At 35.2% G+C, this 16,419-nt stretch overlaps 1 long non-coding RNA gene across 6 annotated transcripts in view; it reads left to right on the top strand.

Annotated features, from left to right (window-relative positions):
* The window catches only part of LOC141376130 (uncharacterized), a 354,504-nt gene that overhangs the window by 248,050 nt on the left and 90,035 nt on the right, over window positions 1–16,419 (top strand). For 2 of the 6 annotated variants that reach the window (XR_012385393.1, XR_012385394.1), the window contains exon 4: window positions 1,817–1,959. The exons of the other annotated variants lie outside the window; for them this stretch is intronic. This is a non-coding gene — a long non-coding RNA (uncharacterized lncRNA). The remainder of the gene's footprint in view (window positions 1–1,816; window positions 1,960–16,419) is intronic. 6 annotated transcript variants of the gene reach the window in all.

The following is a 16,419-nucleotide window of genomic DNA, read 5'->3' as shown; positions in this document are numbered from 1 at the left end:
TTTGCCAAAAGGCCTAAAGCTAATGACACAAATATTGCTTCCCCACACGGGGTGAAGACTGCAGTCTCATCAGCACCTGAGCCGGAGGACTCCACGCCCCCACCCATGTCTGATTCATCATAGGCGCAGCCTCTTCGTATGGAACTGATATACCATTAAAGATGTTTTAAACCATTTTATTTGACAGACTGGCACAAATAAGCAGACATCTCAACAACAAGTTTCTGAGTTCTCGTACCCTAACATAAGAGTTTGTTCTTCTGAGGTAATCTGGAAACACTTCAGTGCTTCTGTGAATATTTTGTAAAAGCCTGTCCTGCTTATTCAAATTACCTACTTGATTTAACAAATTAAAATGTAATTGACCGGACCAACGTACGGTTTTGTAAATAACAGTGAAAACAGTTTATTTTACATAACAGATAACAGTTTAGTTCACTGAAACTGTAGATACTTCAATTTTATTTTATTTAGGCTAGATTATAATTTTATTTAACAAACCAGTTTGTGTTTTGGCGCAGAAGCACATAGTGTACTGATTTTGAGTAACTTTGAATAAAATCCTGCAAGTTCCTCTGATGCACATAGTTCAGTTACTTATATTTAAGGCAGTGGTTTTACTAACCTTTTAAGTAAAGTCAACTAAATGTTTTAAAAGCAAAATATTTTCTCACAAGTTAGCTAATAATTTTTACAGAATCTATAACACAGAGCTGTAGTAAAAAATGGAAATTACATTCAGATAATCATTCTATGATAATTATAGTGTGTGTGTGTGTGTAGTTTCTCAATGAACTACAGCTCTGTTTTAAATGTACTCTCTGAAATTACTAACGACACGGTTTTACTCTCAACTCACCTCATGACTTCAACTGAGTGTTTGAAATAAATTCTTCTGAGTGATTATCCTACTATAACGTGTCATAATGAATCAATGAAAGCAGTTACATTTTCTGTTTATAGCATTTCAGATGTGCAACAAGGTCAACTTCCCTTTACAACCAAAAACACACTTCATTGGAGCAATTCTCCAACAAGTGCTGTGCAGTACTGCAGTGACTTGACTGATAAGTGACACTTATCTTGAGTGAAGTGCATTGATGGGCCTGCTCATTGGTGCTCATTGCTTTTTTCTTTTTCTTTCCTTTTTTTTTTAAATAAAACCATTACACCATAATGAAAGCCATGACAATGAAAACCATAAATAATACAATTATTTGAAATGGAAAATGAAAATCTTATTGATCTTAAACACAGTCTCACAGCTGGGGTTAGATCTTTTAGAACATCTGTTAATGATTGTCATTCGATTTGATTATGATTGTCATTTACTAGCACAGATTTTGCTTTAATCATCGAACTGCGTATACGTAAGGGTTTAAGCATGCTCAAATGCACTCTAAATCACATCTGTCCACTGTAATCATGAGAGGTAGACCAGAATAACAGTGTTTTCAAGCGTCCTCATTTGACTGACCTTCATAGAACAGGTCATCCATCAAGAAGAGCTTCTTGTCTCCAGACAGCTGTTTCTCTGATCCTCACTCTGATCCTGAAGAAAGATCAAAGTCCCCATAGCACAGTTTGAAACAAACTTTATTTCCTTTGACCATCTCTTTTGCAAAAAACATGAGACATTAAGTTTTACTGCATTCACTTGGAATGCTCTGATGGTTTTGTACAGGATTTTATTCAGAGCATAATTTCTGCTTCACACGACCCAATCCACCATAAGACTAACTTGAATCTTTCCAGTGTTTTAATACAGTAATTGTTCCCTAGTATTCTGAAAATGACTGGGTGTTTTCTAATCCAGGGCATATGACAATACCAGACCTGTGAGTCCACACTGAGATTTTCTTAGAGCTGCATGTATGAACATCGAGATTAAAGATGCGCAGGAGAACTAATGCTGTCCACACCCCAAACATGTGACTGGAAGTCCATTAGAGCCTCAAGGTAAGTGAATCAATCAAAAGCTGGATGACCTCACTCAAAACCTCACAGCTAAAAGCATGGACACATAGATCAGAGAGCAGAAATGGCGCTGAATATGTTGGCAGGGTTAACCAGGAAAACAAATGGAGTGTACTCTGGAAAATAGGGGCTGTAAGGTGCTTGTACACACAGAATCAGCACAGAAACATCTGATTAGTTTGACCTTGCTAAAACCACAAAATGTTTTGCAGTAAACCCTAATTTTCAAATTGGACTCAAACAACCACCAAGTTTGTGAATGTTCACTCAAAAGCTTATTGATTTTGTTAGCTTAATGAAATGAGGATTATTTTTCCCTTCTTAAAAAAAAGCATTTTGTAACTTTTTAAAATTATTATTCTTGTAGCTTTGCCAACCACTATTTGATGAATAGAATGTTTCAAAATTGCACTATTTATTTGAACATGTACTGTGTAAACTTTGTCTTTACTGTCACTTATGGTCTGAAAGAATAAATGCGGACTTGGGAAGCATGTTTATATATATATATATATATATATATATATATATATATATATATATATATATATATATATATATATATATATATATATAAATCTAGAATGTTTAAAGATATCAGACATTAATTTCGTTTTTTAAGAGTAGCTGTGAGATTAAGAGTCAGTTATTACATTTTCACATATAGAAATGGTTTACAAAAGAAAATCACCAACTGTAATATCCTGTGATGGCCCTTTACTTTTAAGCTTTGCCTTTTTAATTGTGAAATAATTAGTATATTGTTCACACTTTTCATATAATTACAACTGAATATGAGATAATAATTGTTTGCCGATTTGCATTTTTAACAAATATTCTTCATATGGTTATATAAAAATTATGCTTGAATAAGCATGGTTGTTAACATGCTTGGATCTGGATTTCTGTAGCTCAAACTGATTCCATTTTACAAATTTATTACATGTGATGAAGTTAAGCAGCAGGGGTGGAAAGAGTCCAGGAAAATCCTACTCAAGTAAAAGTATACCATTACTTGCCCAAAAATGTTGTGCAAGTAGAGTTAAAGTGTCTGTTGTAAATGGTAGCCCTTTTAAAAGTACTCAAGATTAGTGAGTATTATGTTGGGAAAAGTTTATGTGTTTAGATGCAGTTCCTGCAGGGATGTGTAAACGTAACATTTTGTAGTGCATTTAGTGATCTTCCTACATATGTTGGTTTCTTCCTTCCTTCCTTCCATTGTAGGGTTGTTCTGTCCTTCACATACTTGATTATTTGTTTGTTTATTCTTTTGTTCTTTTGTATCTTCCTTCATTTGGTTATTTGTTCATTCTATTCTTCCTTCCTTAGTTTTTTCAGTCCTTCCTTGAACCTTTCCTTTATTTATTTGGTCTTTCCTTCTTTCATAAGTTCAGTCCTTTTTTCCTTCGTTTGGTCCTTTTCATTCCTTGTTAGGCCCTTTATTCCATTTTTCATACATTCCATTTAGGAATTGTTAAAGACTATTTGTTGAGTTCAGTCATCATACGGTGTCCCTTAGTTATAGTGTGTAAAGATTTTGGAAATCTTCTTGGCCATTTTTAATGCTTTCAAAAAGTTTTGCTGCATTTACTTTCTATGTGTGATGTGATTGAATGATGTTTTCTTTAGCCAATAACCATAGACAAGAAAGAAATAAAGTAGTGACTGCAGGTTAAAGGAAAGTAATGAAGTAAAAATAGTGATACAACACTAAAAACTTACTCAAGGGAAAATAAATGTACACATTATTATAACAACTTAGCAAATTACAATTCCTGAGAGTAACTACTCAATTGCAGTAATTTAAGTATTTGTAGTTTGTTACTTTACATCGCTGTTAAGTAGTGATAAAATGTTCATTGATTCATTGGTACTTGCGTAGTGATCTGTTATTTGATAATGTTTCACATAATGCTCTATAAATTTGCCTGGGGTCAAAATCCTTTAGTAAAATATTTGTCTTTCTCTGGCTTGAATGAAAACCATGTTTTATTTGAGAGCTATAATAATGCAGACGACAATTCCTCTTTCTGTCTGTTCTTTTCTTTCATACACCAAGCTTCAAGTTCTTCAGCGCCGCTTTGTTCATCCTTGAAGTGAACTTTTGCGTATTCGGTGATTAAATTAACTGTTCTAGACTGATATCCTGAACTGAACATGACACATTCAATATTCTGTGAAGTTGTTCTTAACACAGCATATTGACTCTTTCCAAAACCTTAGATGGTTTACAAGGCTGAAATCTTAAAATCTTCTTATACAGTACCATGTGATTTTATTCTCTACATGTCATACAACTTTGATTTCCTCCGGTAAGTATATGATTAGGCCGGCAGTTTGTTCAGTAATTGCACACCAATAATATCTCAGCTGTGTCAACTGGCCAGTGGTCTAGCCTCAGGACTCATTGTGTATTAGGATGAAACTGTGCAAATCACTGTAATATCTAGACACATTTTATGCTGAAACCTTTTAAGGCATGAATAAAACATGGGCCTAAGTACTGAAAAGTACAGCTTTGCTGCAGATGTGTCTCTCAGCTCTGAGAGAATCCGCACAGTAATGTACTGTATAATCTGTATCTGGAAGATTCCCACATGCAAACTGCCTTTAAGAGAGCTGCTTTAAGCGGATGATATGTAAAAGCAATATATGTGTTAAAACTACTTCACCAATGCTTTTTTTTTCCATCATGCACACAAAGTATCATTTAAAAAGACCTTAAGATCTTTTTTTCTTTTGTCTACCTACCATTTCTTAATCTAGTAAATTAAACCTCACACATTGTGACTGTAAATGGCTCTTTAAAGAATTGCTTCTTTCCTCTTTTGTAAACCGCTTTGTATAAAAAGCATCTTCTAAATGCATAAATTTAAACCTATTAAGTGATTCTAGCTTGGAAAAAGAAGCTAAATTCTGTATTAAATCCACATTTGTACATAAAATACTGATCAGCCATTCCAGATGTGCTTGGCATGTCGTCACTATAAATGATGACTTGTAGTTGCTCTCCTTCAGCAACAACAAAAGCCCTGTCACATGTGAGGCCAAAGAAATGCCTCTAATGGCCCTCTAATGCTTTTATAAGATTACTGTTTCTCCTGTTACACAAAAGCAGTTTTGGTGTATGGAACAAAACCGTTCTGTGAATGACAGGTGAATGCAACTCTTATTATACAGTTTCTACTTTTAATTAATTGATGCTTTGAAGTGCTAATTGGATTTACCTAAGCAAACCAAATGTGCTTTGCAGATGAAACACAGATAAGTGGAGTTTGAATTTATAAGATTTATACGTTTATAAATTATTTATGATAATGATTTGAAAGTCTTTTTTTATAGGATTTTTTTGTGACATTTTATCGTATTTTTGTTTGTTGGTTTGTTTTTACTTTTTGTATTTACTTTTTGTGCTATGCTAAGTAATAATGTATTGCAGTGCTTTTAGTCAGCTAGTAAAAAAAAAAAAAATTTATGATCATAACAATAATAAGAATATTAAGTTTAAATTATGTTTCTCAATCACTATATATTTGATTGTTTATGCAATGTGCTTAATAGTATTTTTTTACATTCTGGCAGCATTTCAGTCTATTATATTGGTATCTATACTGTAGGAAAGACCGAATGAAGAACATAATAATAATAATAATAATAATAATAATAATAATAATAATAATAATAATAATAATAATAATAATAATAATTATTATTATTATTATTATTATTATTATTATTAATTGTTGTTAATAATAATAATAATAATTATAATTATTATTATTATTATTAGTAGTAGTAGTAGTAGTAGTAATAGTAGTAGTAGTAGTAGTAGCAGTAGTAGTAGTTGTATTAGTAGTAGTAGTAGTGTTTTTATTAATAATAATACTATTTTTCGGGGATTTTGTTAATTCAGATGCTTTGTTCTTATACAGTCTAATATTTATAGTATATATGTTTCTACATCGTTATGTAAGTATTGTTGGCAAGTAGTTGAGATTATGTGCTTTTCATTGATTGAGTGCTGCTGGGAGTTTGTGATGGAGACCTTTGCCAGTCAGTCATTCCCACATGAAGCTTAAAGAGGCACATCTTAAACCACTCTTGTTGCGGAAGCAATTACCCCACCAGTAATGCAGATGGTACAACCAATAAAGTGCTTAAAAGAATGATTTTTCCATTAACTGGCACTTTGGTGGGTGTTAGAACCTCTGAAGACCCAAAGGAGCAGCTAAGAAGGTGTATGATATTTGAAGATGTGTATTGAGATCGGTGTGATATTTACGGTGTGCTTGTGTGTATGTATGCGCGCACACACACACACACATGTTGTTGGGTTCTGTGCAACCAAATTTTAACAGCATTTGGCTTGTAATTATATGCTACTGTAAGATGTACTTGCGCATCACAGTGGTGCAATGGGCAGCAAGATCGCCTCACAGCAAGAAGGGCGCTGGTTCGAGCCTCTGCTGGGTTAGTTGGCAATTCTGTGTTAGCATGTTCTTCCCAAGTTTGCGTGAATTTCCTCCAAGTGCTCTGGTTTTCCACACAGTCCAAAGACATGCGCTATAGGTGAATTGAATAGGCTAAACTGGCCGTAGTGTATGTGTGTGTGAAAGAGTGTGTATGGGTGTTTCTCAGTGTTGGGTTGTGGCAGGAAGGGCATCCGCTGCATAATAACATATGCTTGTGACCCCTAATAAATAAAGGGACTAAACCAAAAAGAAAATGAAATAATGAATGAATATTTACTTATTGTGACAATTTACTAGATAAATAGATAAAAAAAAAATTATGTATAGCCCAATCCTGTATAATCCTGTATTTATGTATAACTCCAATCAACTGATAAAAAACGAAACCATATTAAGATAATAATATATTATAAACATGTAAGTCGTATATAATAAATGCGCAGTTCACTTCAAAAATAAACTTTGGTCATCATTTCCTCACTATCATTATTCAACAGCATAATGATTAATCTAAACAAACTTAACAATGTTTCTGTCACGTCCAGATAACCAAAACTTTAATATTCAAAATATCTTCATCAACCAAACTACGATGGTCTTTATTCATACTGTATTTTTATTTATTTCTCTTTTTTTCAAAGTAAAATAATCATTTCATTCAGATGGATTCCATTTTTTTTTTCTCTTGTCACTGTCAGAAAGACTTGACCTGATTCCTTTGAGATGTTCACACTTACACACACTCGTTCCCTCACTAATCAGCACTGGTGTCATTGACTCCTGCCTGTTAGTGACTTATAGATGCAATTTAGAGTAGCAGGTTATACCAGTTAGGGCAAGGGGGGCTTTTGTAGAAAGCTGAGCTTTGTTTTGTACTAAAGGCAATTATTGAGACTGTAACTCTGCCATTACAGCTGTTAAAGGTGAATTATAGCAGGAAAGCTAAAAGCTTACAGTTGTGTTGTTGGTTTGGGGTCAGCGGACACAGACTCTGAAAATAGAGAGAGTTGACCTTATTGTTTATTAGCTTGTTTTTGCCAGCGGCTGTGGATGTTAATATTTGTGCTAATAGCTGCGACAGCACTGAGTAGCCTGAACAGTGCTAACTGAGAGACTGACGTTTACAAACAGCACAGTAGAAGTGGCAGAATTGAGAGAGAGCTAATTCAACCTTGATCAGATTGAATGAATAATGATGTTAAATAACTAAAACATGAAAAAACACACATTTTTTTGTGCTTTGTTATGAATTAGCCTCATGACACCATCCTGCCTAGGCCTTTAGCAAATATTTTGAATGTTGTGTTGCTTTTTGTTTGTGCCCCAACAAATCTGAAGAGCTAATCAGCATTTTTAGAATACACAGTAAATAATATGAATATCTGAAGTAGTTTCACATGAAAATTAGATAATTGGAGTAATAATATAATATAATATAATATAATATAATATAATATAATATAATATAATATAATATAATATAATATAATATAATATAATATAATATAATATATTATTATTATTATTATTATTATTAGTATTATTATTATTATTATTATTATTATTATTATTGTTATTGTTATTGTTATTATTATTATTAATAACACTGCATTTTATTGGCTACCAAGTTAGAAGATTTACCACAATTTTTTAATTTTTAATAATTAGTACAATAATAAATTTAGTTGTAAATTATATGTGTAAATACATTTAATACATGTATTATATAAAAATAATGCGTACATTATATTTGCTTGTGAATGTGTATTGTCTAACTGTAATACACAGTAATAAAGATGACTTTAGTTCATTGATCTGTTTACTTAGTTAAAATTAATATTGTACTGTTAATACTGTCTTTTTAATACTTTTGCAAATATAATTTTACATGGCAGCATGGTGGTGCAGTGGGTAGCGCTGTTGCCTCACAGCAAGATGGTCACTGGTTCTGTTGGCATGTCTGTGTGTAGTTTGCATGTTCTCCCCGTGTTCACGTGGGATTTCTCTGTGCTCCGTTTTCCCCCACAGTCCAAAGACATAGTGTAGGTGAATTGGGTAGGTGAAATTGTCCGTAGTGTATGTGTGTGAATGGTAGTGTATGGGGGTTTACCCATTGAAGGTTGCAGCTGGAAGAGCATCCACTGCGTAAAACATATGCTGGATAAGTTGACGGTTCTGCTGTGGCGACCCCTGAATAATAAAGGGACTAAGCTGAAAATGTATTTAATTAATGAAGGAATACTTTTTTATTATAATTTTACATTAGATATAGCAAATCACATTAAATAAATAACCGTTTGTTCTGGTTCTTGAATCTGATATGCTGAGGGTTTTTTTCAGCCATTCAACTTGTATCATCACAGGAACAGTTTCAAAATTTGTATTGCTCTACCTGTAAAAGGGTCAAGCACTACAAGTTTGTAATATGATTTATGCTAATTAACATATATCATTATCCATAGCAAGGAGGGCTCAAAAAACATATTCAAGGGTGAAGTGTTGACAGGGTTCTCCAGTGCAGAGTGAGCTTGTAGCACCTGTAAACTTGGCTTTTCCAGCTCAGATATTTAATCACTAACCCACAGATACAAAGTTAAAAATATTCAAATGCTCCATAAAGCTGAAATTAGGCCAGCACACAAGGTCCTCAGCCATTCATTAATTATCTTCTCTGAAGTGCAACAGACCTTCAGTGAATATTAAACCTCGGCCCTCCACTTGGACACTGTTTTCTTTTTTTTTCTTCAAACATGGCTGGGGGCATAAAATAAATAGCAGATCCGCCTCGTGTGATTAATATATCTGTTTCATCCTATCAATCTCTGGATATGAGTTTTCCTTTGGAATGTGGGAGTGATTAATATCAGTTCCGAGTGCTCAGATCTCCCTTTGTATTTCATTTAATCAAAATAGAAGGAGAAGATTAGAGAGAGAGAGAGAGAGAGAGAGAGAGAGAGAGAGAGAGAGAGAGAGAGCAGCGAGAATAATGCCATTTCTGGAGAGGCCTTATTTAATTTACTGCAGGTCGATGGAGGTTCTCCAATTGCCTCTTCTGGATTAATAAGTAACCCACACGAGCTGTCCATCAGTGCCCATCTCCCATTAGACCTCCAAAATGGGCCCCAAATTGCCTGCTTGGGACAGACCTGATGGAAAGTGCACTCTCTAGCCTCCTGCTTTCCTCTTTCTCCCTCTCAATGAGACATGCACATTCTCTATTACAGTCAAAAAGATTGAACGGAGATAGGTGGGATAAAACCATGCCTTCTCATCAGTCTGCAGAATGAACTACATGGAAGCGATTCAATATTGAAGTCGTGGGCCGCTGTGTGATTTAAGTGAAATGAAGCAGATTATTCAGAGCATTCATCTCGCGTTTGACTTGTTAGCGCAGACAAACTCAGTAACAAGCTCTGATTGAAGCATTTCATGATAAGCATCAACAAATCAGGCTGCTTTATTCTCGTTGAGCTGCTTTATGTCAGTAAACAGATTAGCATGTGCTTAATTATGCTGGGTCAAGGATGTAATATATACTGCTCCGCAGAGGTGAGCCAGTGTTTATTTTCAGATCTATGAACCGGAGAATAAGTCCACAAGCAATGTTGGTGTTTTGTAAACCCATCGCCAACCTGTGAACACCCACAGGAATTTTTAATGGCCAATAATTCCCTGAGGTATGCGAGGGACCTGTTTATTTTCCCTTCTGAACAGTGATATCATGGCACCTGCTGCGCCATCAACATCCTACAGTGTTCAAGAGTCATTAACTAATAAGACAACAATGGCAGGTCTGCAGGACACGTGTTATTACTAATGCTGCCTGGGTTTAATTACCATCATTCACTCTCTTTTTCTTCTGTCTTTTACTTCTTCACTCTCTCACTCACACACACACACACACGCACACACACAAACGTTTTGTCTTGTACAAAAAAATTGTCTCAAACTGTTAATTTAAAAACCAAAACATTTTATCCAAACAGTAATTTAATAAAAAAATAATAATGAATACGTTATTAAATAGTGTAAATACATAAATCAAAATTAAATAATTAAAAAATATTCAAAATGTTATAAAAATATTATAAATAATAATAATAACTGCAGCAATAATAATATATATCAAAATCATCAAGGTAAATAAAATAAATAAATTGTAATATATCAGTCCGTGTGGAATGAATGCATACATTATACCAGTTTCACTTATTGATTGGATTTAGTGAAATAAATTAACTTATTGAATAATGTATATAAAAAAAGAACAATCAAACACAGAGAGTCTAAAAATCCTTATGTAAGAGGGACTACTTTCTTCCGCCAATCATGTACAACTGCAGCTGATGTCAAAACTGCAGAAACCGTTGCTCATTCACCTTCACTTTAGAGCTAGCATTTGAATGATTCTTTAGCGTAATGTCTAAAGCAATGACAAAACAGGAGATTTTGCTCACATTTTAAGACTATAAGACTGAACGGCATGCCATCAGTCTAAAAGGATTTCTCAGTATTTCTCTGTTGCAATCGAGAGATCACAATAATTTACCCCTTGAAAGAGCCGAAGCAGCGCAATCACTACCAGATTACTGTTGTGTTTTTGATAAGGAAAAATGCTAAACACATGAAGGCATTTTTTCTTTCTTTTTACTGAACTAGTCTGCAGTAATGAAAACAAGAGACTCATTAGAAATAAACAGGTGAATAAGAAATAAATCTGGCAAAAAATCTGAAATAAATCAGGCAAGTTTGGGGGTCTTCTCGGCGAGAAGCGCACCACTCAGAGAAAAGACTCCACTTCAGGGCTTTGGCATGCCTCGTAGAGGGTGCTCTTGCCTGAGTCACCTAAGTCTTCCACGCTCCGTCTATGGACCACACATGGAAGTTCCAGAGATCTGGGCGTGGGTGCCAGATGGTGCCCCGTCTCTGAGAGAGAAGGTCGTCCCTTAGGATAATGCGCCAAAGAGTGGTCGCTGCAAGGAGTGTGAGCTCCGAAACCCAGGTTCGGATGGGCCAGAGGGGCGCAACAAAAAAGACCTGCTCTTCGTCTTCCCTGACTTTGCACAAAGTTTGTGCGATTAGGCTCACTGGGGGAAACGCATATTTGCGCATACCCAATGGCCAGCTGTGAGCCAGTGCATCCGTGCAGAGGGTGGCCTCAGTCAGAGAATAAAACAGCTGGCAATGTGCATCTTCGGTGGAAGAGAACAGATCAATCTGGGCTTCCCCGAAGTGCGCCCATATCAGCTGGACCGAATCGGGGTGGAGTCTCCACTATCCTCAGGACACGGTTCTGGGGGACAAGTCATCTCCAGCCTGGGATAACACGGCTAACATGTCCGATTCCAGATCCGTAACCATACTGACAACCCCGGAGGGTAACAGGGGGTCCGGATCTTCCTCGGAGCATGTCAACCCGCCCTCTGATGCAGTGATGGACATCACGCCCCCAGTGTCATCTAATGAAAGCTTGGCCAGGCCGGAGGATGGACCAGCGCTGGCACTCGAAGCAGAAACCGAGCGCACTGGCGAGGAGCGAAGGATCCGCCAGCCCGAAGGCAACAGATTAGCCCCCACTGTAACCCTTAGGCCTGCCCAAGTGCTAACCTCTTGGTCGGGAGCAGCAGGGGTAACTTGCCATAATAAAAGAGCTCGCCGCAACCTCAGTTGCGCAACAGTCAAGCCATCGCAATGCGGGCAAGTACTGTCCGCGAGCACCGCATCAACATGTTGGACCCCCAAGCATGTGACGCAACGACATCTTTAAAAATAAGCGCTGCATGACTGTGCTCTCTTAGGGAGTTCTGCTCTTTGTAGAAACTGCTCTTTTAGATCACCAGCAAAAGGCTAAGGAGGCTGGAAACCCAGCTTAACCGCCACTAAAATGTTTTCTCCCGCACTAGTGAAGGAAATGCTTTATTCAACGCTGGAAGTCAGCTCAGCAGAAGGGTCTTTCAGTCTCAGATCGGGTCTGAAGCAACAATTCTGATGAGCTAATTCACACTGCCGACTGACATAGCCCTAATTGGCTCATCAGTTTCAGCTGTGGAGCTAAGCTCCGCCAATTTAATTGGCATTTCATTGGCCCGTTTTCATATCTTTAAGTGATTGGTCATCTAAAGCACTCCCAAAGTTTGTTTATACAGACACAAGTAGGAGTTCCCTTATGAAGGGAAACTCAGGGTTATACTAAGATTGGCCAAGACAAAGTACATACATTCCTAATATGAGTCCCATTTCACACTCAATACACTACAATTACTGGTATAAATATGGCACTGCAACATAAAAAAGAGAGAGATCGACTTGAATGTCGTTTTAAGAACGTCACTCACCATTTTTATAATGATTTGATCAGCTGTAGTTAAAAAATCCGCCAATCTTTTCTCCGCTAAGTTCTTATTATGTTGTCTCTATTGCCATCTTGTGGATAGACAACATCAATCGTCTTTGCTCTGCTCAATCACAGGCTGATGGATGCCGATGCGAGAAGGTCACTGGTTTGAGCCCCGGCTCGGTCAGTTGGTCATTTTATGTGAAGTTTGCATGTTCTCCCCATTTCTCCCACAGTCCAAAGAGATGTGGTACATGTAAATTGGATATGGTATATTGGCCGTAGTGTATGTGAGTGTAAGCAAGAGTGTGCACCTACACATTACACATTTTATATATCGAAAAATATATTAACACTTTTTTCCATTTTATTCACTTGACTATTTCTTTGATCTGAATTTTCAGCACATCTATATATATAAAATGTAAACAAATTTAATTGACAAGAACACCAAATTGGGACTTCTAATCTTTAGCTCATACATGCTGTACAGTATGGACATGGAAACTTGAGCTCAATCATTTCCATAATCAGTATTAAGCTTATCCCTTGACTAATATGCGGTGACATTGATGTAGACGCCTGGATCATATTTTAAAAACAACGCCAATGACAATTAATCATAAAGTGTCGTTTACGCTGTGGCACAGTTAATTAGGGGATTTATTAATGTGTTGCTCTCTGACTGGATCAATCTGCAGTGATAAACTGATTTATTAGACCCCAGAGATGTTCAGACTCTTTTGCCAGACCATATGTCAGACAATACTAAAAAAAAAAAAAAGTTGTTTATCCGCACCTTATTTAACAGAATGATATTAACTTGTTGTGTTATTCTTTCATATGCTTAGTTCATTCATATATGAGGAGCTCAGATGCAAAACCATCTAAATACATCAGATCTCTTTTTTGTAAATGAGCATTTTCTATCAGGCTCCAATAATTAGATTCAAGCGTTTCATTTTATAGATAATGAAAAGGCTATTAGCTAGTAAATGAAATATATATATATATATATATATATATATATATATATATATATATATATATATATATATATATATATATATATATATATATATATATATATATATATATATATATATATATATTTTTTAAATGTGATTTTAGACAGTTCTTTGGTTTTGACAAGGTAGATTTTCTTTTGTGTCAAAACCAGCTAAATCCACGTGTGCTTTTTTTTGCAAAAACTTCTAAATCCAACTAGTTGATTAGTTGAAAGTCACTAAAAATGCATTTATTAATTATTTTACCATACATAAAACACATTACACTAACCACTTATAATTAAAAATGCATAAATCTGTCAAGTAAGTGGTGGTTCATTCCGCTGTGGTAACCCCTGATAAACCAGGGATTATAACCAGGGTCTACTATCTCAATGTTTTTTTATGAAATTGTGTCACTGTATAAACTTTAAATTTTTTTTATTTTAACTTCAGCAAGTTATGAAAAATTACTTAATTTCAATATGTGTGAAATGTACTTCAAAAGGTTTTTTAAAAAGTTATACTATTATTTATTTTTTATTTAGTCCACAGCCTCTCCATCTCAATAATGAAATAGGAAATGTAAATTTAGTGAATTGGAAAAAAAAAAAAATAATTAATTGCATAAGCGAATGTCTAAGAAACTCCACACATTTTGTTTGCTAATGTCGGTCATATATAATTTGATGATCTCTTTATTTGTATGATAGCGCTTTATTTAAAAGTGTAAATAATTTTTAAATATGTCTATGGAAATACAACTTGCAGCAGGTGCAGAATAGGTTTTTCTGAATTTCAATACATTATTGAATTGTTGAAGTGGTGATTGAGGGTGGCCTGGGCTAAATGGGCCGCTGGACAGAATACTGTTTTTTAATGATATTATTATTATTTTATTTTATTTTATTTTTTTCACGAACTCTAAAAGAATTACTTGACAAAGTTTTGGTGCTCTTTCCTTTGTATGCTTCATCAGTGATTCATAGTTTCTGAGAAGACTCACTGAACCGTGACCTGAGCAAAAAACAAGTCATTGTTTTTTGTCTGATAGGGCTCTGCTTTTTAATCATCTCACTGAGTGAATCGAGACTAAGCTAGTTGAGTTCATCATAGACACTGGAGAGAGAAACTCCCCCTTTAATGGTTGAGTCATCATTTATAACTGTCCATCATCTGAGGATGAAGTTATATCTGGAGAGTTCAACTTTAGCCTTAGAGGTGATGACAAAGTGAGATGTAAGAAAAGTGACCACAAAAGTCAACAAATTGAGCTAAATAGAGAAAACAAACAACATCTTTGAAAGGAATATGTCATTGACTGACCTCAAAGTCTATTTTTGTTTTGTTGAAGCAACAACCACCTCCCTATCATATGCTAAATGATTGTTAAAGCATGCAATTTCAGAAACAACATACATTTAAATGTTAAATCATCTTGCACAGATTTTTAAATGCTCAGTTAACACAGCGAGATTGCTTCAGATGAAGACACCCCATGAAATGTCAGTGGCGGAGGAGGCTATGTGGGAAAACAAAAGATTTATCTATGAGAAATCAAGATGGCAGCTGATGCAGGTCCTAGTGTTTGCTTAATGAGGAGAAAACCATAGGGGAAAGACAGAGACGTTCGGTTGCAGGAGAGCTGAATTGGAAATTAGAGGAGACAATACTCAGCAGACATCCCAAATGTCAGAGAGTGAAGAAAAACACTGCCTTGTGTACGCGCATACAGGGATATAAATTATTCATCATTTCGGTATATTCCTGTTAATTTTCCTGGGTTTAATGACACTTCTGTGTCAGTGGTTATCAGTGTTTTTCTGCAGCTTTAAAGCTTTGTTCTAAAGTTTAGGAAGAGCTCTTCCAAAAGCAACCCAGGCCAAGAAAAAAAAAAAAAGTTCCTTTGAACATTTTTAAAAAATTTAAATTATGCTATTTCTTGCTTGCAAATGTCAAGTTAGTGAAGCTGAAAAGTGTGTTTAATTTTCTCAGAAACTGATAAACACGACTATACCAACATTTGGTTGGTGCATCTATCATAGCATTTCAGAAATACTGTAGCTGATAAATGGTGCTAAATGTTTAACACGTTAATGTGACTGAAAATACATTTTCAAACAGGTACAATAAACCATACCCTTAATATATAATATACGTAATACATTGTAAACATGTCAAAGAGCCTAATCTATTTTTAGTTTGACAACTAGTTCCATGTATTTACTCAATTTTCTCTCTCCTAAAATGTTATTTGACAAAGTTTAAGACTAAATTATTAGCCCCCTATAAAATAGTTCATTATTTTTAAAATAACTCTGGGAAACTTGGAGTGTTTTTAATGCAATTAGAAACAAAATTATAATCAAGTATTGCCTGGAGGTCAAATTTATTAACCATCTGATGTCAATAGTCAATGCTGTATCTCTTGAAGGCTTGATAACAGCCTTCAGTCATTTATTGTAGCTCTCAACAAGTTTCAAGCATGTCTCCTGAGAAGCGTTTGCCTGTTCTTCCTTCGCAAATCTCTCAAGCTCTTCCAGATTTGCTGGTCTTTTGGCATGAACTGTAGATTTTAGTGTCTCGCACAGATTTTTTTATTGGATTCAAGTCTATGCTTTGTGTGGGC

This window comes from Danio rerio, chromosome 9, assembly GCF_049306965.1.
Source record: "Danio rerio strain Tuebingen ecotype United States chromosome 9, GRCz12tu, whole genome shotgun sequence".
NCBI lineage: Eukaryota > Metazoa > Chordata > Actinopteri > Cypriniformes > Danionidae > Danio > Danio rerio.
Note: the sequence above shows the minus strand (reverse complement) of the source record. Positions and strands in the feature narration are given on the sequence as shown.